Source organism: Mesoplodon densirostris, chromosome 1 (assembly GCF_025265405.1).
Source record: "Mesoplodon densirostris isolate mMesDen1 chromosome 1, mMesDen1 primary haplotype, whole genome shotgun sequence".
Lineage (NCBI taxonomy): Eukaryota > Metazoa > Chordata > Mammalia > Artiodactyla > Ziphiidae > Mesoplodon > Mesoplodon densirostris.
This window is the reverse complement of record NC_082661.1, coordinates 125,240,690-125,264,223: the sequence shown is the minus strand read 5'-3', so window position 1 is coordinate 125,264,223 and position 23,534 is coordinate 125,240,690.

The window sequence follows — 23,534 nt, the reverse complement described above, 5'->3', positions numbered from 1 at the left end:
ATATTCTGGAGAAAAGGCATACGCCCTTTTTGGCCAAGTGCATCATTGTCAAAGTTGTGATTATTTTCCTGTGCTTTAAAGGCGATTCCAATTTACCTCTTGAAATATGTTTTGTGCAATTCTGCCTCATTTTCAAGTCAGCTTCGTTGCCTTCCCTAAACAGATTTTTGGAAGAGAGTAGTCCTTTATAACTCTGTAGTTTTGTGAATTGCTGTGCCCGTGAGCTCCAATTTTCAAATCCCATTTTTGGGAGCTGACCGCAAATCCACAATTTTGCTTCAGGACCTATACTTGTACCAGGGCTGGCTATACTGTTCCCTGTGGGTGGCTGAGGCTTTGGTTAATTCTTCTTCCTGACGGGAATTTAGAGTGACATGTGCCCGTCGAAATGCCTACGTCTACTCTCTGATTTGTTCTCCCTCTTCCCTTTCATCCTTTGCACAATTAGCAAACTGTGCGAACCAGGAGGTTATAGGGGCTGGCTCTCCTAAGTTGGGAGATTGATAGTAAAGCAGTTGCAATGCCAAACTGGAGCACAAGGAGTGGAAAAATTAGGAGACTTTTAGAAACCTTTCGCCATCACAGGGTGTCCATGCTCTAGGTTTCCCATACATGTTATAACTGTAGTGATATTCCCTTCTACCTGGAGATTTGGGATCCATGGAATGGTGGCATGCATTACTACTTTAAAGGGTCTGCATTTTCTCTCCCAATCTCCAGTCCTCTCAGTCCCAAGTGTCCAGCCTTATGTCTCATCCAGCTGTCTTTTCAGAGAGGGTCATTCCCAGTTTCATCAGAACCCCTGAAGGAATTGTGTAAGAATTTCGCTTTTTTTGTGTGTGTGTTTTTGAAATTCATTTTTATAATGGGGTTGAGCTGATTTTCACTGATGTATTTATGCCGGTCTAGACACACTTGATTCCCTTACGGAGACATATCAATACATAGGTTTTAAGATTCTTACTAGTCAGATATATTCCTCTGCAGGGAATAGGGGTTTTGAGTCCCGTTCACTGAGGAAGGGGTAGGTCTCGTCTATTCTGTATTTGGTTTATGGAATGGTACCTGTGCTAATATCAAACTCTGGTTTTATGCATCACCCCACCTCTCCTTTCCCATTAAACAGGCATAAGAGTGTTTTCTAAATGTGAGACTCTGTTCTCTTTCTTAATTCAGTTCATGTGTTGTGATGTTGACATTCCCTCTGTAAGTGATATCTTATGATAAGATTCTTTTTCTGTGTGACTAATTTCACTTAGAATCATCATACCTAAATCCACTCTTTATGCTGCTACTGGCCTTATGACATTGATTTCACGTCTGAGTGATATTCCATTGTACAAAATTACCACAAATTATTTATGCATTTCTCTTTTTCCTGGGATATTTAAGGTGTACCGAAGTTGAGGTTCTTGTATGCAGAGCAGCCCTAAATTTTGGGGTGCCTGTGTCTTGTCAATATTTAGTCTTCCCAAGTTATATGCCCATGATTTGAAGTCCCCTTTCCTCCGGGGCTTTGTATTTAAATGTTTTAGGAAACAGCATACACTTCTTCAGAGTGGCTCTTGGATATTTATACCCCACCCATCAGCGTGACTAGGCTCCCTGTTCTCCATGACCTCTCCAGCATTTCTGGTTTGTACATATTTTTTGGATGGCCTTTCTGATCAGTGGACATTGAGACTTCTTTGTTGTGTGGATTTGCATTTACCGCTTGCTTGGTTGGCCAAAAACTCTGTATGCGTTTTTTTCCTAAAGATATTCACGAAAAAAACGCATACACTCTTTTGCCCAACTGCATCATTTGAGAAATTCTGCTGCTTTCCATATGCTTTAAATGTGAGTACAATCTACCTTTTGAAATCTGTTTCCTGCAATTCTGCCTCTCATTCAGATCCTCTTCGTTGCCTTACCTGAATATATTTTTGGACGTTGGTTATCATTTATATCTTTGCACGTCTTTGAATTGTCTGCCCCTGAGCTCCATTTTGCAACTCGTTGTTTTTGTGAGCTGGCCGCCAAACCTTTGGATTGCTTCTGGCCCTATTCTGGTTCTGAGGAGGCAGGCTGAGCCTTTGGTTAATTCTTCTTCCTAATGGGAAATTTGAGTGACATGTGCCTGTCAAAACTCCTACAGCTAATCTCTCATTGGTTCCCCCCTTCCCATTTATCCTCTGCACAAATTGCAAACTGTCTGAAACAGGAGGTTAAAGGTGCTTATTCTCCAAGTGGGGAGATTGTTAGTAATGTGGCTGGAATGGCGAACCCCAGCACCAGGAGATCAAAAATGAGGTGCATTTTAGACACCTTTCCTGAGCACACGGTGTACATTCATCTCGGTTTCCCAGGCATGTTTTTGCTGTCAGAAGATTCCCTTGAACCTGCCGATTTGGGACCCATGGAATGGGTACCAGGCAGTATTAATTTAAAAGGTCTGCATTTCCTCACACAGCCTCTCTAACATCTCTTAGCCTGTATAGCTTCCAGCCTTATATATCATCCTGCTGTGGGTCTACATGTGTTCAATCCCTGTTACATTGTAGCCCTTCAACAACTGTTGTAAGAATTTTTGTCTGTCTCACTGTTTTTATAAATATTTTAAAATTTATTTTTATATTGGTTACAGCTGATTTTCAAAGCTCTGTTTTTTGCTGCTGTACATCCACTTGATTCATGTACTGAGAGACAACAATAAATTATTTTTCAGATGCTTACGAGTCATATGTATTATTGTCCACTGACTTGAGTGGGCTGAGTGCAGTTCTTTGAGGTACTGTGTAGGCCTTGTCAGTTATTCAATTCGGTACTTGGAATGGTATCTTTGCTTATTTCAACCTCCTGGATAATACCTCACCATTCCCCACCTTTCCCATTTAGCAGCCTTATGTCTATTTTCTACATATTTGACTATGTTTCTGTTTTGTAGTTTATTTCATGTGTAGCCATTTTTGATTCCACCTTTAAGTGACATCTTATGATATGTGTCTTTTTCTTTCTGACATATGTCACTTAGAATGATCGTATGTAACTCCTCCAGAGTTGTTACAACTGGCCTTATTTCATGGATTTCTGGATGAGTAATATTCCACTCTACATAAGTACCCCATCTCTTTTATCCATTTTATCCTTCCAGGGACATTTAGGTTATATCCAAGTGGAGGCCCTTTTTAACAGAGAGGTGGTAAATGTTGGCGTGCCTGTTTTCTGTCCATTTTTGTTTTTCCCAAAGTATACGCCCATGAGTGCAAGTGCCCTATGCTCTGTAGCTCATCTTTTAGATGTTTTAGCAAACACAATACACTTCTCCAGAGTAGCCGTTGGCAAATTACATTTCCACTATCAGCCTCACAGGGCTTCCTTTTCTCCTCAACCTGTCCTGCATTTCTGGTGTTTACACTTTATGTGGATGGCCCTTCTGACTGATGTGAAGTGATACATTTTGTAGTATTGATTTCCAGTGCCCACCTGTTTGGTTAGATAAAAAGTGTGTATGGCCTTTACTTGAATATATTCAGAAAAAAAATGCATACGCCCTTTTGGGCAAACTGCATCATTGGCGATGTTCAGCCCCTTTTCTTGTGCTTTAATGGGGAGTCCTTTCTACCTCTTCAAATCTGTTTCCTGCCACTCTCCCTTGTTTACAAGTCCTTTTCTGTGACTTACCTCAAGATATTTTTCGACAATAGATATTTTCAACTCTGCAGTTTCATGAATTTTAGTGCCCCTGAGTTCCATTATTCAACTTGTGTTTTTGGAAACTGGACACAAAACAGCAGGATTTCCTCTAGCCCTATTCTGTTTCCGTGGGCAATTCTAGCCTTTGATGAATTTGTCTTCCAGATTGGAAATTAGAGTGGCATGTGCCTGTCCGAACAACTAAGACTTGCCTCTAATTTTTTCTCATCCTTCCGCTTCATCCTCTGGACAAATTCCAAACTGTGTGCAACAGGATGTTGACGGTGCTGATATCCCCAAGTGAGGAGATTGTTAGGAAAGATGCTGGAGGGGTGAACCCGAGCACCAGGCGATGAGGAGATGAGGTGCCTTTTCCAAACTCTTTCCGATCAAACGGTGTACCATCCTCTAGGTGTGACAGGCATGTTTTAGCTGTAGGAAGGGTCCCGTGCATGTAAGGAGAACACCAGGGATTTTTCCAAATCAGTGTCTCCCCGAACCCCAAATTGGGGAATTTTTAAGCTACGGCTACACGTATGTCCATTAAGGGCCTTGGGAAATAGGCAGAGCCCAAACTTTAGATGATTGAAATCTTCAGGGTCAGAAGTGTTCACCATCGGCCTTGCTTAGGTTACATTTTATCTGTCATTGATAGATGATGTCAATAAAAATATCGATTCTTTTTCAGATTATTTCCCCTTATAGGTTATTGCAAAATATTCAGTGTAGTTCCCTGTGCTATACAGTAGTTCCTTGTTGATGATCTATTTTATACATAGCAGTGTGTATGTGTTAATCCCAAACTGTTAATATATCCCTTCTCCTACCTTTCCCCTTTGGTAATAATAAATTATAAGATTTTATACTTCTCAGAAACGGGGGAGCTGAAAGAGAGGTATCCTTTTCAATGGAAAAGCATTCAAAACAAGATTGAAGCTTCAGCCAAGAGTATTCGATGTACATCCATGGAAATCAATCACTTCATTTCTCTAATGTTGACCTGACAAATAAGACAGACGTCTTCACTGAACTTGCTTATAGTAAAGTGATGGAAATATCAAAGGTAAGTCTTAGAAACATCTTATTTTACCCGAGCATTATACACTGCTCTATGTAAACTACAGTTTGGCTCACACATCTGTTCATTGAAGTTACAATGTTCTCAATTTCTGTTACTGATCCTCCAGAGTGGACCCCAACAGGAGTCCCCATGCCCAGTGTCATTGGAACCAACAGATCAAGACTGAGTTTGGTTCAGAAGCAACGGAAACATTATTTTTAAAACAGAATGGAGTGGTGAGAGCGTGCACACCCCCAAGGGCTGTGGGATGGGATGCTGTGTAGGGATCCCGGCAGCATCCTTAGGTGGGAGGGGATGGAGCTCTCGAGAGCTGGGTTGGCTGCAGCTCAGGCTCTATGCCATGGAGTCTGCATGGGAACCCGCTAGCTGAGGTGTCGACCCAGCCATTCTGCACTAGGAAATCGGGTCTGAAGTGCCAGGTGTGGGACCTCTGCATGCGGAACCCTAGGAGCACGTGAAATTAGACAAAGCACAAAGAAAAAACAGGTTAGACTTTATTTTATTGCCCAGATTCTCTTTTTATCTCCCAGGAATTTTTAATGAATGTTTCCGGAGACGAACACCTCCTCTGCTTTTTGTTCCATTCCTCATTCTTGGGGTGTTGACTGTGAAGACCCCTCTTTTGTAAGTGCTTCATGCTGTGGTGGGAGCCCTGATACCTGGGGGGAGGGGCAAAACATCTCCCCACCAGCCTCCAGGTGAGGTTGATTGTCCCAAGGCCTCCTGCCCAAATTCTCGTCTGCCTGAGCACCAGCACTGGAAGTGTTACAGATTCTAATGACCTTTAATGGTCCAGGAAAGAGATGAGCAGAGATGCAGCAGTGGCAGGTTTCACCCCACCCCACATTTGTTTGGCGACCTTAGGCTGACGGTTTTTGCCAGCCTAGATGCTCTGACCAGTAGTCTGTGCTTTCTTTAATTAGGTCCCTGAATTAATGTACAAACAGCACCATGTGTCAGAACCCTGGCCGTGCAACTCCCAGACAGTCCAGGGTCAGTTGTGATCCAGGACCATGACGTCCACTGAGTCAACGGCCTTTAGAAGTAGCCAGCAGTCCAGCCGGTCATATTGGCCACCATCACCGCGGTGTCTGTAGGGTTTTCTATGGTGAAAGCGTGATATACGTTTCCCCCGCCAAGCTTATTAGCTCCCCTCTGGGTGCAGGAAGTCCTGCAAGCAGTAGTCTGCTCTTTCGGGGCACAGCCTTGTTGTTTTCTGAGAGAAACTCCAGGTCAAGTGATGGTCACACGAGTCATCTTGGTGGCCCGTTGCTCCCGTTTGTCTCTCTGGAGGTTGGAGTTGGAGGGCCTCCTCACTCGAGGTCAGTGTGCCCAAAGAGTGACCCCTGCAACTTCAGGGCATGATGGGTGGTTAGGATCACCACGTGGGGTCCTTTTCCCTTAGGAGGGAGCTGGCCTTGCGGGCTGCTGATTTCCAGCTTTGTAGATACCCCAGTATCCTGGCCTGATGAGTCGGTGGGCAAAGCCCTTGGTGACCATAGTTTATCATACCTGAAGGGCATTCTTGTGTTGCTCCATTTCAAGTGGTCCCAGTTTTTGCACTAAGGCTCCAAGGACGATTAACCTTTGACCGGGTATGTAAAGGTCAAAAGGTTTAGCTAAATTAGGGAGTTCCTTGGCAAGGGTCTGAATTGACTGCTCTTTCCATTCTTGAAAGGCTGCTTCTGGATTCTATACAAAAGGATCATCATCTTTCTGTGTCAGTGTTTCATGTAGAGGCCCAGCTATTAGACTGTAGTTAGGGAACCAGATGCAGAAAACCTTGGCCTCTGCAGGAACCCCTAAGCTGTCTTCTAGTTTTAGAAGAGGTAAGGCTGCAAATGGCTTCTTCCCTATCCTGGGATGCGTTTCTCCGAATATCTGTGAGAATGAAGCCCAGACATGTCACCTTAGCCTGGGATATTTGAGCCTTTTTCTTGGACACCTTTTATCCTTTCTTGGCTAGGTAGTTCAGAGGCGTCTTTAGTAGGCCTGGGGATCAGAATGTCATCTGCATATTGAAAGAGGGTTCCCTTTTACAGAGGTAGAACGTTTAGGTCTTTAGAGGACATTTCCCCAATGATGGTGTGGGGATTTTTGAACCATTGGGGCAGGACGGCCCAGCATTATTGCTTGTGTTGCATGTTGTTTCCTGCCACTCACAAGCCGAAAATTCTTGTGACTCTGAGATGAATGGAATACAGAAGAAGGCATCATTGAAGTCTAATACAGAATGCCATGGCCTGCTGGATGGTAGAATGAGCAGCAGGGTGTAGGAAATAGGAGCTACTGGATGTATATCCTCGGTGGCTTCACTGACTGTCCTGATATCCTTTACCAGGTCTCCAGCAGCCCATGGGGCTCTCGTCGTCAGGCCAATCCCAGGATATGGAGCTCACCTGGGCTGCACCCCCCACCCCACAGCCTACGGGGCTCTCGTGGTCAAGTCCCTCCCAGGGTATGGAGCTCACCTGTGCAGCTACCCAGCAGCCCATTGGGCTCTCATAGTCAGGCCCTTACCAGGATACAGAGCTCCCCTGGGCAGGTACCCCAGCAGGGCTGGACACACAGGAACTGTGCACATAGCCCACCTTGCAGAGAATCCCCAGCTCACCTGTCGCTCACAGCTGACACAGAACACCTCAGAGCAGGACTTGAACTAACAAACAGCAGCTCTGACAGGTCTGTGACCCTGGTTATCACTCTGTGCAGCCTCTCTCTGCCTGGTCTTCCAGACACTTCCAGTGCAGCCAGGGCACCAGGCCTCTGTCTCCACCCACCATCACTCCTCTCCCTGACTCCTGGGTTCCTCTCATTAGGATAGGGTCTTCTTGAAGTTGTTTTCCACTCATGGACCAGATAAAATGATAAGAAAACAAGCCGCAGCTGCAGCCCCTTGTCTAGCCTGACTCTCAAGGGCCCACACCTGTTCCTTGGGCCTGGCCCGTTTAGCAAAATTCAGTTTCTGCAACTGTGAGCCCCTGAGGGGTGAGGATTGGCTGATTTGGCAGCCTGACACTGCCTGCCAGCCCTCTCCAGGTGTGCCTGGGTTGAGGTCAATATAAACACCTCTCCAGTCATTAAGAGCCCCTGTAGCTGTGCCTGACGCCATATTCTCTGTCCCGTCAGCAGTGTCGGGGCTGGGGTGGTGGGAGGGAGTGAGGGGCCGTGGCTTTGTCGGTGGCCCAGTGTGAGTGGGGCTCTGCTGGACTTTAAGCAGGAGTTGCCAGGCTGCCACCTGCTAAAGAAGAGGATGTGTCACCCATACCTGCCGCTGGACTTTCTCCCCAGGCAGAGGTGAGGAAGTAAAAAACAGTGGGGGCCGTAGCAGGAGAGGAATCTCAGGCAGGGAAATGGAAAGCTTCCAGAAGAGCATCTGGGGCCAGGACCATCCTAACTGGCCAGCAGGCACCAAGTCGGTCTACGTGCTGTCGCTGGTGTGGCTCCATAGCCCTTCCTCTAGGCTTGCAAGTGCTTGTACATATTCAGGTGTTTTACCTGGAAAGGGTGGGAAGAGTTCAGCTGCAGCAGGACTCGGGCTCAGCTCACATTTACTCACAGACGCCTCGACACAGTTCCCCAGCTTTGCAATGAGGATGCTCCTTGTGGGGGGGAGCACTGCTGACTGCATGGGAGACGATTTCCCACCTCTGACCAACTTAAGAATTTTTTACCACTGGAGCTAGTGCCCTGATACGATTTTCCTCTCTATAACTGGTGGGTTCTGTTTTTTTTTTTTTTTTCTTTTTGGTTCAAGGTAGATTTTATTTATTCCTCTTTTTTTAAATTTGGAGATATAAACATGGAAATAATGCATTAATATAAAGACATCTATGTGAAGGGAAAACTTTTATTCTGTTTTATTGTATTAAATGTTATTTATATATTTTTAATTTTTAAAAATTATGTATTTCTTTTATACAGCAGGTTCTTATTGGATATCTATTTTATACATATAAGTGTGCACATGTGAATCCCAGTCTCCCAATTCATCCCACCACCACCCTCACATGGTGTTCCCGCCTTGGTGTCCATATGTTTGTTCTCTACATCTGTGTCTCTATCTCTGCCCTGCAAACCGGTTCATCTGTATCATTTTTCTAGGTTCCACATATATGCATTAATATACAATATTTGTTTTTCTCTTTCTGACTTACTTCACTCCGTATGACAGTCTCTAGATCCATCAAGGTCTCTACAAATGACCCAATTTCATTCCTATGTATGGCTGTGTAATATTCCATTGTATATAAGTACCACATCTTTATCCATTCGTCTGTCTGTGGGCACTTAGGTTGCTTTCATTACCTGGCTATTGTAAATAGTGCTGCAATGAACACTGTGTTGAATGTGTCTTTTTGATTTATGGTTTTCTCTGGGTATATGCCCAGTAGTGGGATTGCTGGATTATATGTTAATTCTATTTTTAGTTTTTTAAGGAACCTCCATACTGTTCTCCATAGAGACTGTATCGATTTACATTCCCAACAATAGTGGAAGAAGGTTCCTTTTCTCCACACCCTCTCCAGCATTTGTTGTTTGTAGATTTTCTGATGATGTGACGAGATACCTCATTGTACTTTCGATTTCCATTTCTCTAATAATTAGTGATGTTGAGCAGATTTTCATGTGCGTACTGGCCATCTCTATGTCTTCGTGGAAGAAATGTCTATTTAGATCTTCCATTTTTGTATCGGGTTGTTTGGTTTATTAATATTGAGCTGCATGAGCTGTTTATATATATTGGAGATTAATCATTTGTCCATTGATTCGTTTGCAAATATTTTCTGCCATTCTGAGGGTTGTCTTTTTGTCTTGTTTGAAGTTTCCTTTGCTTTGCAAAAGCTTTTACGTTTCATTAGGTCCCATCTGTTTAGTTTTCTTTTTTATTTCATTACTATAGGAGGTGGATCAAAAAAGATCTTGCTGTGATTTATGTCAGAGTATCCTTCGTAAGTTTTCCTCTCAGAGTTTTATACTGTCCGGTCTTACATTAAGGTCTCTAATCCATTTTGAATATATTTTTATGTATGGTGTTGGGGAGTGTTCTAACTTCATTCTTTTACATGTAGCTGTCCATATTTCCCAGCACCAATGATTGAAGAGACTGTCTTATCTCCATTGTATAGTCTTGCCTCCTTTGTCATAGATTAGTTGACCATAGGTGTGTAGGTTTATCCTTGGGCTTTCTTTTTTTTTTTCCTTTTACACGTTTAATGGAGTATAATTGCTTTACAATGGAGTGTTCCTTTCTGCTTTATAACAAAGTGAATCAGCTATACATATACAAATATCACCAGATCCCCTCCCTCTTGCATCTCCCTCCCACACTCCATATCCCACCCCTTTATGTGGTCACAAAGCACCGAGCTGATCTCCCTGTTCTATGTGGCTGCTTCCCAGTAGCTATCGGTGTTACATTTGGTAATGTATTTATGTCCATGCCACTCTCTCACTTCGTCCCAGCTTACCCATCCCCCTTCCGGTGTCCTCAAGTCCTTTCTCTATGTCTGTGTCCTTAATCCTGTCCTGCCACTAGGTTCTTCAAAATCTTTTTTTTTTCTTCATTAGATTCCGTATATCTCTGTTAACATACAGTATTTGTTTTTCCCTTTCTGACTTACTTCACTGTGTAGGACAGATTCTAAGTCCATCCAACTCAGTACAAATAACTCAGTTTTGCTTCTTTTTATGGCTGAGTAATATTCCATTGAATATATGTGCCAGATCTTCTTTATCCATTCATCTGTCGATGGACACTTACGTTGCTTCCATGTCCTGGCTAATGCAAATAGAGCTGCAATGAACATTTTTGTACATAACTCTTTGAATTATGGTTTTCGCAAGGCAAATGCCCAGTAGTTGGATTGTTGTGTCGTATGGTACTTCTATTGTTAGTTATTTAAAGGAACCTCCGTACAGTTCTCCCTAGTGCCCATATCAATTTAAATTCCCACCCACAGTGCAAATTTGTTCCCTTTTCTCCAATAAAGGCCTCTCCAGCATTTATTGTTTTGTAGATTTTTTTGATGATTGCCACTCTGACTGCTGTGAGGTGATACCTCATGGTAGTTTTGATTTGCATTTCTCTAATGATTAATGATGTTCAGCATCCTTTCATGTGTTTCTTGGTAATCTGTATATCTTCTTTGGAGAAATGTCTATTTAGGTCTTCTGCCCTTTTTTGGATTGGGTTGTTTGTTTTTGTGATATTGAGCTACATGTGGTGCTTGTAAAGTTTGGAGATTAATCCTTTGTCAATTGCTTCATTTGAAAATATTTTCTCCCATTCTGAGGGTTGTTTTTGCATCTTGTTTATGTTTTCCTGTACTGTGTAAAAGCTTTTAAGTTTCATTAGGTCCCATTTGTTGATTTCTGTTTTTATTTCCATTTCTCTAGGAGGTGGGTCAAAAAGGAACTTGCTGTGATTTATGTCATAGAGTGTTCTGCCTATGGTTTCCTCTAAGTGTTTTATAATGTCTGGTCTTATATTTAGATCTCTAATCAACTTAGAGTTTATTTTTGTGTATGGTGTTATGGAGTGTTCTAATTTCATTCTTATATGTGTAGGGGTCCAGTTTTCCCAGCACCAATTACTGAAGAGACTGTCTTTTCTCCATTGTATATCCTTAGCTCCTTTGTCATAGATGAGATAGGCATAGGTATGTAGGTTTATCTCTGGGCTTTCTGTCCTGTTCCATTGATCTGTGTTTATGCCAGTCTACATACACTTGATTCCATTATGGAGACATATAAATACATAGGTTTCAAGGTTATTACCAGTCAGATGTATTCCTCTTCAGTGAATAGGGTGTTTTGTGTCCAGTTCATTGAGAAAGGAGTAGGTCTTATCTATTATATATTTGGTATATGGAATGGGATCTGTGCTAATTTCAAACTCTGCTTTTACACATCACCCCACGTCACCTTTCCCCTTAAGGAGGCATAAGTGTGTTTTCTAAATGTATAACTCTGTTCTCTTTTGAAATTCAGTTCATGTGTAGCCATGTTTACATTCCCTCTATAAGTGATATATAACAATAAGTTTCTTTCTCTTTGTGGCTCATTTCACTTAGCATCATCATACCTAAAGCCACTCATTAAGCTGCTATTGGCCTTATGACATTGATTTTATGTCTGAGTGACATTCCATTGTATATAAGTACCACAACATCTAAATCCATTTTTTTTTCCTTTCCTGGGATATTTAAAGTGTACCGAAGTCGAGGTTCTTGTAAACAGAGCAGCCCTAAACTTTGGGCTGGCTGTGTGTTGTGGATTTTTAGTTTTCCCAAAATACACGCCCATGAGTGGAAGTGTGCTATGCTCTGTAGCTCTGTTTTGGAAAACAACATACAGTTCTCCAGAGGGGCTGTTGGCAATTTACATCCTGTCCATCGGCGTAACCAGGCTCCCTTTTCTCCATGGCCTGTCCTGCATTTGTGGTTTTTACACTATTTGCGGATGGCCCTTTTGATTGGAGGTAAGGCATACTTCTCTGTAGTGTGGAATTGCAATGCCTGATGGCTTGCTTAGCCAAAAAGGGCATATGCATTTTTTCCCGAATATATTCAAGAAAATACACATACTCCCTTTTCAGCTAAGGGCAACGTTGTCGAAGTTCTTTCGCTTTTCATGTGCTTTAAAGACGACTCCAATCTACCTCTTGAAATCTGTTTCCTTCAATTCTGCCTTGCATTCAAATCATCTTCACTGTCTTATCTCAATATATATCTGGATGATAGTTGTCCTTTATAACTCTGCAAGTTTGTGAATTGCTGTGCCCCTGATTTCCATTTTTCAACTCGCCTATTTGTGAGCTGGCTGCAATACCGCAGGATGGCTTTAGGCCCTAGTCTGGTTCCAGGGCTTCAGGCTGAGCCTTTGGTTAATTCTTCTTCCTGATGGGAAACTAGAGTGACATGTGCCCATGCAAACACCTACAGCTAATCTCTCATTTATTCCCCCTCTTCCTGTTCATCCTCTGCACAGTTTGCAAACTGTGCATAACAGGAGGGTAAAGGTGCTGACACTCCAAGTGGGGATATTTTTAGTAATTCAGATGGAATGGTGAAGCCGAGCACGACAAAAGGAAAAATGAGGTACCTTTTAGAAAACGTTCCCAATTACACAGTGTACCATCCACTGGTTTTCCCATGCATGTTTTAACTATAGGAAGATTCCCTTGAAAATGGAGAGTTGGGACCACTAGAATGGGTAGCACACAGTATTGCTCTAAGTGGTGTTCTTTTGCTCACACAACCTCAGCAATCTTGTCAGCCCCAAGTGTCCAGTCTTACGTCTCATCCAGCTGTGGGTGTAAAGATGGTCAATCCAGGTTGCATCACAGGCCCTGAAAGTAATTTTTAAAACTTTCTCACTGTTTCACTGTTTTTGCAATTTGCTTTTGAAATTTATTTTTATAAGTGGGTTTAACTGAATTTCAGTGCTGTGTTCATGCGGTTATACATAGACAGGATTCCTTTATGGAGACATGAGAATACATATGTTTTAAAATACTTAGAGTCAGACATATTCCTCTGCAATGAATAAGGGGTGTTGGGTCCAGTTCACTGTGCCAGGAGTAGGTGTTTTGTATTACATACATGGTTTATATAACGGTATCTGTGCTAATTTAAAACTGTGGTTTTATGCATCACCCCACCTCGGGTTTCCCCTTAAGGAGGCTGGAGATGTTTTCTAAATGTGTGACACTGTTGTGTTTGTAATTCAGTTCATGTGTAGTCATGTGTACATTCCCGATATGAGTGATATGTTATGATAAGATTAGTTACATTGTTATCTTTCCTAACTCAGTTCATATGTAGCCATGTTTACAGGACCTTTATAAGTGATATCTTATGATAAGTTTCTTTTTCTGTGTGAATTATTTCAATTAGAATCATCGTACCTGAATCCACTCATTTTGCTGCTACTGGCCTTATGACATTGATTTCATGGCTGTGGGATATTCCATCGTATGTAAGTACCACAATTTCTTGAACCATTTTTGTCTTTCCTAGGATATTTAAGGTGTACCCAAGATGAGGTTCTTGTAAGCAGTGCAGCCCTAAATATTGTGGTGGCTCAGGCTTATTGATTTTCACTTTTCCCAAAGTATATTCCCTAGACTGGAAGTGCCCTTGGCTCTGTAGCTCTGTTGTTTACTTGTTTTAGGGAACACAATGCACTCTTCCAGAGAGGCAGTTGGCAATTTACATCCCGCCCATCAGCATAACAATGCTCCCTGTTCTCCAGGGCCTGTCTTGCCTTTCTGGTTTTCACACATTTTGTGGATGTCCCTTTTGACCGGTGGGAAGTGATACTTCGTTGTAGTGCAGATTTGCATTGCCCGCTTCATTGCTTGGCCAAAATGGGTGTATGCGTTTTCTCCTAAATATATTCAGGAGAAAACACATACGCCCTTTCTGGCCAAGTGCATCATTGTTAATGTTGTGTCCCTCTTCCTGTGCTTTACAGGCGATTCCAAAGTACCTCTTGAAATCTGTTTCCTGCTATGCTGTCTCGCTTTCAGGTCGGCCTCGTTGCCTTCCATCAACAGATTTTTGGACGAGAGTTGTCCTTTATTACTCTGCCAGTTTGTGAATTGCTGTGCCCCTGAGCTCCATTTTTCAACTCTTTATTTGTAAGCTGACCGCAAGTCCAAAATTTCGTTGCAGGACCTATACCGTTTCCCGGCAGGGGGATGAGTCTTGGTTAATTCTTCCTCCCGTGCAATTAGAGTGACATGTGCCAGTCCAAATGCCTAACAGCTAATCTCTCACTGGTTCTCCCTCTTCCCTTCAATCCTCTGCCAAATTGCCAACCTGTGGGATCCAGGAGGTTAAAGGGGCTGTCTCTGCAAGTTGGGAGATTGATAGTATAGCAGTTGGAAAGGGAAACTGCAGCACAAGGAGAGGGATTATTAGTTAGGTTTTAGAAACCTTTCGTATTCACAGTGTTTCCATTCTCTACGTTTCCCGTATATGTTAAAGCTGTAGTAATATTCACTTCAACTTGGAGATTTGGGACCCATGGAATGGTGGCCACACATTTTTGCTTGAAAGGGTCTGCATTTGCTCACCCAATCTCACCAATCTTCTCAGAGCCAAATGTCCAGCCTTATGCCACATCCAGCTGTCTTTGTAAATATGTTCATTCCAGGTTTCATCAGAGACCCTGAATGAATTGTAAAGAAATTCCTTGTTTTTTTGTTTTGTGTTTGAAATTCCTTTTTATAGTGGGTTGTACCTGATTCTCACTGACATGTTTAAGCCAGTCTAGACACACTTGATTCCCTTACGGAGACATATCAATACATAGGTTTTAAGGTTATTACTAGTCAGATATATACCTCTGCGGGAAGTATGGGAGGTTGAGTCCCTTTCACTGATGAATGTGTAGGTCTTGCCTATTCCATATTTGGTTTTTGGAATAGTACCTGTACTACTATCAAACTCTGGTTTTACGCATCAACCCACCTCTGCTTCCCCCTTAAGAAGGCATAAGAGTGTTTTCTAAATGTGAGAGTCTGTTCTCTTTCCTAACTCAGTTCCTGTGTAGCCTTGTTTACAGGACCTTCATAATGATATCTTAGTATAAGTTTCTTTTACTTTGTGACTTATTTCACTTAGAATCATCATACCTGAATCCACTCATTTTGCTGCTACTGGCCTTATGACATTGATTTCATGGCTGACGGGTATTCCATCGTACATAAGTACCAAACTTTTAAAACCATTTTTGTCTTTCCTGGTATATTAAAGGTGTAGCCAAGTTGAGGTTCTTGTAAGCAGTGCAGCCCTAAACTTTGGGGTGGCTCTGTCTTATTGATTTTCAGTTTTCCCAAGGTATAATACCTAGACGTGAAGTGCCCTTGGCTCTGTAGCTCTTTTATTTACTTGTTTTAGGGAACACAATGCACTCCTCCAGAGATGCAGTTGGCAATTTACATCCCGCCCATCTGCATAACGAGGCTCCCAGTTCTCCAGCTACTGTCTTGCCTTTCTGGTTTTTACACATTTTTTGGATGTCCCTTTGGGCCGGTGCGAAGTGATACATCTTTGTAGTGCAGATTTGCATTGCCCGCTTGCTGGCTTGGCCAAAAAGGGCGTATGCGTTTTCTCCTGAATATATTCACGAGAAAACGCATACGCCCTGTTTGCCCAAGTGCATCATTGTTGAAGTTCTGCCCCTCTCTCTGTGCTTTACAGGCAATTCCTACGTAACTCTTGAAATCTATTTCCTGCTATTCTGCATCGCTTTCACGTCGGCCTCATTGCCTTCCATCAACAGATTTTTGGACGATAGTGGTCCTTTATTACTCTGCCAGTTTGTGAATTGTTGTGCCCCTGAGCTCCATTTTTCAACTCGTTTTTTGTGAGCTGAATGCAAGTCCAAAATTTTGTTTCAGGACCTATACTGGTTCCCGATGGGTGGCTGAGACTTTGGTTAATTCTTCTTCCTGCCAGGAAATTAGAGTGACATGTGCCCGTCCAAATGCCTAACAGCTACTCTCTCATTGGTTCTCCCTCTTCCCTTCCATCCTTCGCCAAATTGGCCACCTGTGCGAACCAGGAGGTTAAAGGGATTGTCTCTCCATGTTGGGAGATTGATAGTAAAGCTGTGGGAAAGTTAAACCGGAGCACCAGGAGAGGGACTATTCGTTGAGTTTTAGAAACCTTTCGTATTCACAGTGTGTCCATTCTCTAGGTTTCCCGTACATGTTATAGCTGTAGTAATATTCCCTTCAACCTGGAGAGTTGGGACCCATGGAATGGGGGCCATGCATTATTGCTTTAAAGGGTCTGCATTTGCTAACCCAACCTAATCAATCCTCTCAGTCCGAAGTGTACAAACTTATGCCACATCCAGCTGTCATTGTAGATACGGTCATTCCAGGTTTCGTCAGAGACCCTGAACGAATTGTAAAGAATTTCCCTGTTTTTTTTTGTTTTGTTTTTGAAATTCTTTTTTTATAGTGGGTTTGAGATGATTCTCACTGCCATGTTTATGCCAGTCTAGGCACACTTGATTCCCTTATGGAGACATATCAATACATAGGTTTTAATTTTCTTACTAGTCAGATCTATTCCTCTTTGGGAAATATGGGGTTTTGAGTCCCTTTCACTGAGGAAGGTGTAGGTCTTGTCTATTCCATAGTTGGTTTTTGGAACGGTACCTGTGCTTATATCAAACTCTGGTTTTATGCATCACCCCACCACTCCTTCCCCCTTAAGCAGGCATAAGAGTGTTTTCTAAATGTGAGACTCTGTTCTCTTTCCCAACTCAGTTCATGTGTAGCCATGTCTACAGGATCTTCATAAGTTATATCTTATGATAAGTTTCTTTTTGTGTGTGACATATTTCACTTAGAATCATCGTACCTGAATCCACTCTCTTTGCTGCTACTGGTCTTATGACATTGACTTCATGGCTGAGGGGTATTCCATCGTACGTAAGTACCACAATTTTTTGATCCATTTTTATATTTCCTGGGATATTTAAGGTGTACCCAAGTTGAGGTTCTTGTAAGCAGTGCAGCCCTAAATTTGGGGGTGGCTCTATCTTATTGATATTCAGTTTTCCCAAGGTATATTCCCGAGACTGGAAGTGCCCTTGGCTCTGTAGCTCTGTTGTTAACTTGTTTTATGGAACACAGTGCACTCCTCCAGTGAGGCAGTTGGCAATTTACATCCCGCCCATCAGCATAACAAGGCAACTTATTCTCCAGGGCCTGTCTTGCCTTTCTGGTTTTTACACATTTTGTGGATGTCCCTTTGGACCGGTGGGAAGTGATACTTCTTTGTAGTGCAGATTTGCATTGCCTGCTTGCTTGCTTGGCCAAAAAGGGCGTATGCGTTTTCTCCTGAATATATTCAGGAGAAAACGCATACGCCCTTTTTGGCCAAGTGCATCATTGTCGAAGTTGTGCCCCTCTTCCTGTGCTTTACAGGCGATTCCTACGTACCTCTTGAAATCTGTTTCCTGCTATTCTGCATCATTTTCACGTCGGCCTCATTGCCTTCCATCAACAGATTTTTGGACGATAGTTGTCCTTTATTACTCTGCCAGTTTGTGAATTGCTATGCCCCTGACCTCCATTTTTCAAGTCGTTTTCTGTGAGCTGAACACAAGTCCAAAATTTTGGTTCAGGAACTATACTGGTTCCCATTGGGTGGCTGAGACTTTGGTTAATTCTTCTTCCTGCCGGGAAATTAGAGTGACATGTGCCCGTCCAAATGCCTAACAGCTACTCTCTCATGGGTTCTCCCTATTCCCTTACATCCTCTGCAAAATTGGCAACCTGTGTGAACCATGAGGTTAAAGGGGTTGTCTCTCCACGTTGGGAGATTGATAGTAAAGCAGTTGGAATGTCAAACCGGAGCACCAGGAGAGGGACTATTCGTTGAGTTTTAGAAACCTTTCGTATTCGCAGTGTGTCCATTCTCTAGGTTTCCCGTACATGTTATAGCTGTAGTAATATTCCCTTCAACCAGGAGAGTTGGGACCGAAGGAATGTGGGCCATGCATTATTGCTTTAAATGGTCTGTATTTGCTCACCCAACCCCATCAATCCTCTCAGTCCCAAGTGTCCAGCCTTATGCCACATCCAGCTGTCATTGTAAATAGGGTCATTACAGGTTTCATCAGAGACCCTGAAGGAATTGTAAAGAATTTCCCTGTTTTTTTTTTTTTGAAATTCCTTTTTATAGTGGGTTTGAGCTGATTCTCGCAGCCATGTTTATACCAGTCTGGGCACACTTTATTCCCTTATGGAGACATATCAATACATAGGTTTTAAGATTCTTACTATCAGATCTATTCCTCTGCGGGAAATATGGTGTTTTGAGTCCCTTTCACTGAGGAAGGTGTAGGTCTTGTCTATTCCATAGTTGGTTTTTGGAACAGTAACTTTGCTTATATCAAACTCTGGTTTTATGAATCACACCACCTCTCCTTCCCCCTTAAGCAGGCATAAGAGTGTTTTCTAAATGTGAGACTCTTCTCTTTCCTAACTCAGTTCATGTGTAGCCATGTTTACAGGATCTTCATAAGTGATATCTTATGATAAGTTTCTTTTCCTGTGTGACTTATTTCACTTAGAATCATCGTACCTGAATCCACTCACTTTGTTGCTACTGGTCTTATGACATTGATTTCATGGCTGAGGGATATTCCATCGTTCGTAAGTACCACAAGTTTTTGAACCATTTTTATAATTCCTGGGATATTTAAGGTGTACCCAAGCTGAGGTTCTTGTCAGCAGTGCAGCCCTAAATTTGGGGGTGGCTCTGTCTTATTGATTTTCAGTTTTCCCCAGGTATATTCCCTAGACTGGAATTGACCTTGCCTCTGTAGCTCTGTTGTTTACTTGTTTTAGGGAACACAATGCACTCCTCCAGTGAGGCATTTGGCAATTTATATCCCACCCATCATCGTAACAAGGCTACCTGTTCTCCATGGCCTGTCTTGCCTTTCTGGTTTTTACACATTTTGTGGATGTCCCTTTGGACCGGTGGGAAGTGATATTTCTTTGTAGTGCAGATTTGCATTGCCCGCTTGCTTGCTTGGCCAGAAAGGGCGTATGCGTTTTCTCCTGAATATATTCACGAGTAAACGCATGAGCCCTTTTTGGCCAAGTGCATCATTGTAGAAGTTGTGCCCCTCTTCCTGTGCTTTACAGGCCATTCCTACGTACCTCTTGAAATCTGTTTCCTGCTATTCTGCCTCGCTTTCAAGTCGGCCTCGTTGCCTTCCATCAACAAATTTTTGGTCGATAGTTGTCCTTTATTACTCTGCCAGTTTGTGAATTGCTGTGCCCCTTAGCTCCATTTTTCAACTCGTTTTCTGTGAGCTGAACGCAATTCCAAAATTTCAGTTCAGGACCTATACTTGTTCCCGATGGGTGTCTGATACTTTGGTTAATTCATCTTCCTTCCGGGAAATTAGAGTGACAGGTGCCCGTCCAAATGCCTAACAGCTACTATCTCATTGGTTCTCCCTATTCCCTTCCATCCTCTGCCAAATTGGCAACCTGTGCGAACCAGGAGGTAAAAGGGGCTGTCTCTCCAAGTTGGGAGATGGATAGTAAAGCAGTTGGAAAGTCAAACCAGAGTACCAAGAGAGGGACTATTTGTTGAGTTTTAGAAACCTTTCGTATTCACAGTGTGTACATTCTCTAGGTTTCCCGTACATGTTATAGCTGTAGTAATACTCTGTTCAACCTAGAGAGTTAGGACCCATGGAATGGGTGCCATGCATTGTTGCTTTAAAGGGTCTGCATTTGCTCACCCAATCTCACCAATCCTCTCAGTCCCAAGCTTCCAGCCTTATGCCACATCCAGCTGTAATTGTAGATAGGGTCATTCCAGGTTTCATCAGAGAACCTGAAGGAATTGTAAAGAATTTCCCTGATTTTTTTGGTTTGTTTTTGAAATTCCTTTTTATACTGGGTTTGAGCTGATTCTTGCTGCCATGTTTACGCCAGTCTAGACACACTTGATTCCCTTACGGAGACATATCAATACATAGGTTTTAAGATTCTTACTAGTCAGATCTATTCCTCTGCGGGAAATATGGGGTTTTGCGTCCCTTTCACTGAGGAAGGTGTAGGTTTTGTCTATTCCACATTTGGTTTTTGGAACGGTACCTGAGCTTATATCAAACTCTGGTTTTATGCATCACGCCACCTCTCCTTCCCCCTTAAGCAGGCATAAGTGTGTTTTCTAAATATGAGACTCTGTTCTCTTTCCTAACTCAGTTCATGTTTAGCCATGTTTACAGGAAATTCATAAATGATATCTTATGCTAAGTTTCTTTTTCTGTGTGACTTATTTCACTTAGAATCATCGTACCTGTATCCACTCACTTTGCTGCTACTGGTCTTATGACATTGATTTCATGGCTGAGGGATATTCCATCGTACGTAATTACCACAATTTTTTGAACCATTTTTTAATTTCCTGGGATATTTAAGGTGTACCCAAGTTGAGGTTATTGTAAGCAGTGTAGCCGTAAATTTGGGGTGGCTCTGTCTTATTGATTTTCAGTTTTCCCGAGGTATATTCCCTAGACTGGAAGTGCCCTTGGCTCTGTAGCTCTGTGGTATACTTGTTTTAGGGAACACAATGAACTCCTCCAGTGAGACAGTTGGCAATTTACATCCGGCCCATCTTCATAACAATGCTCCCTGTTCTCCAGGGCCTGTCTTGCCTTTCTGGTTTTTACACATTTTGTGGATGTCCCTTTGGACGGGTGGGAAGTGATACTTCTTTGTAGTGCAGATTTGCATTCCCTGCTTGCTTGTTTGGCCAAAAAGAGCGTATGCGTTTTCTCCTGAATATATTCACGAGAAAACGCATACGCCCTTTTTGGCCAAGTGCATCATTGTCGAAGTTGTGCCCCTCTTCCTGTGGTTTACAGGCCATTCCTACGTACCTCTTGAAATCTCTTTCCTGCTATTCTGCCTCGCTTTCAAGTCGGCCTCTTTGCCTTTCCACAACAGATTTTTGGACGATAGTTGTCCTTTATTACTCTGCCAGTTTCTGTATTGCTGTGCCCCTGAGCTCCTTTTTTCAACTAGTTTTTTGTTCGCTGAATGCAAGTCCAAAATTTTGGTTCAGGACGTATACTGGTTCCCGGTGGGTGGCTGAGACTTTGTTTAATTCTTCTTCCTGCCTGGAAATTAGAGTGACATGTGCCCGTCCAAATGCCTAACAGCTACTCTCTCATTGGTTCTCCCTCTTCCCTTCCATCCTCTGCCAAATTGGCAACCTGTGCGAACCAGGAGGTTAAAGGGGCTGTATCTCAAAGTTGGGAGATTGATAGTAAAGCAGTTGGAAAGTCAACCCGGAGCACCACGAGAGGGAATATTCGTTGAGTTTTAGAAACCTTTCGTATTCACAGTGTGTCCATTCTCTAGGTTTCCCGTACATGATATAGCTGTAGTAATATTCCCTTCAAAATGGAGAGTTGGAAACCATGGCATGGGGGCCTTGCATTATTGCTTTAAAGGGTATGCATTTGCTCACCAAATCTCAACAATCCTCTCAGTCCCAAGTGTCCAGCCTTATGCCACATCCAGCTGCCATTGTAGATAGGGTCATTCCCGGTTTCATCAGATACCCTGAAGGAATTGTAAAGAATTTCCCTGTTTTTTTGTTTTGTTTTTGAAATTCCTTTTTTTAGTGGGTTTGAGCTGATTTACGCTGCCATGTTTATGCCAGTCTTGACACACTTCATTCCTTTATGGAGACATATCAATACATGGGTATTAAGATTCTTACTGGTCAGATATATTCCTCTGCAGGAAATATGGGGTTTTGAGTCCCTTTCACTGAGGAAGGTGTAGGTATTGTGTATTCCATAGTTGGTTTTTGGAACGGTACTTGTGCTTTTATCAAACTCTGGTTTTATGCATCACCCCACCTCTCCTTACCCCTTAAGCAGGCATAAGAGTGTTTTCTAAATGTGAGACTCTGTTCTCTTTCCTAACTCAGTTCATGTGTAGCCATGTTTACAGGATCTTCATAAGTGATATCTTATGATAAGTTTCGTTTTCTGTGTGACTTATTTCACTTAGAATCATCGTACCTGAATCCACTCACTTTGCTGCTACTGGTCTTATGACATTAATTTCATGGCTGAGGGATATTCCATCGTACGTAAGTACCACAATTTTTGAACCATTTTTATATTTCCTGGTATATTTAAGGTGTACCCAAGTTGAGGTTCTTGTAAGCAGTGCAGCCGTAAATTTGGGGGTGGCTCTGTCTCATTGATTTTCAGTTTTCCCAAGGTATATTCCCGACACTGGAAGTGCCCTTGTCTCTGTAGCTCTGTTGTTTACTTGTTTTATTTAGGGAACTCAATGCACTTCTCCTGTGAGGCAGTTGGCAATTTACATCCTGCCCATCAGCATAACAATGCTCCCTGTTCTCCAAGGCCTGTCTGGCCTTTCGGGTTTTTACCCATTTTGTCGATTTCCCTTTGAGCGGTGGGAAGTGGTACTTCTTTGTAGTGCAGGTTTGCATTGCCCACTTGCTTGCTTGGCGAAAAAGGACGTATGCGTTTTCTCCTGAATATATTCAGGAGAAAACGCATACGCCCTTTTTGGCCAAGTGCATCATTGTCGAAGTTGTGCCCCTCTTCTTGTGCTTTAAAGGTGATTCCTATGTACCTCTTGAAATCTCTTTCCTGGTATTCTGCCTCGCTTTCAAGTCGGCCTCATTGCCTTCCCTCAACAGATTTGTGAACGATAGTTGTCTTTTATGACTCTGCCAGTTTGTGAATTGCTGTGCCCCTGAGCTCCATTTTTCAACTCGTTTTTTGTGAGCTGAACGCAAGTCCAAAATTTTGGTTCAGAACCTATAGTGGTTCCCGATGGGTGGCTGAGACTTTGCTTAATTCTTCTTCCTGCCGGGAAGTTAGAGTGACATGTGCCAGTCCAATGCCTAACAGATACTCTCTCATTGGTTCTCCCTCTTCCCTTCCATCCTCTGCCAAATTGGCAACCTGTGCAAACCAGGTTAAAGGGGCTGTATCTCCAAGTTGGGAGATTGATAGTAAAGCAGTTGGAAAGTCAAACCGGAGCAGAAGGAGAGGGCCTATTCGTTGAGTTTTAGAAACCTATTGTATTCACAGTGTGTCCATTCTCTAGATTTCCCGTACATGTTATAGCTGTAGTAATATTCCCTTCAACCTGGAGAGTTGGGACCCATGGCATAGGGGGCTTGAATTATTGCTTTAAACGGTCTGCATTTGCTCACCCAATGTC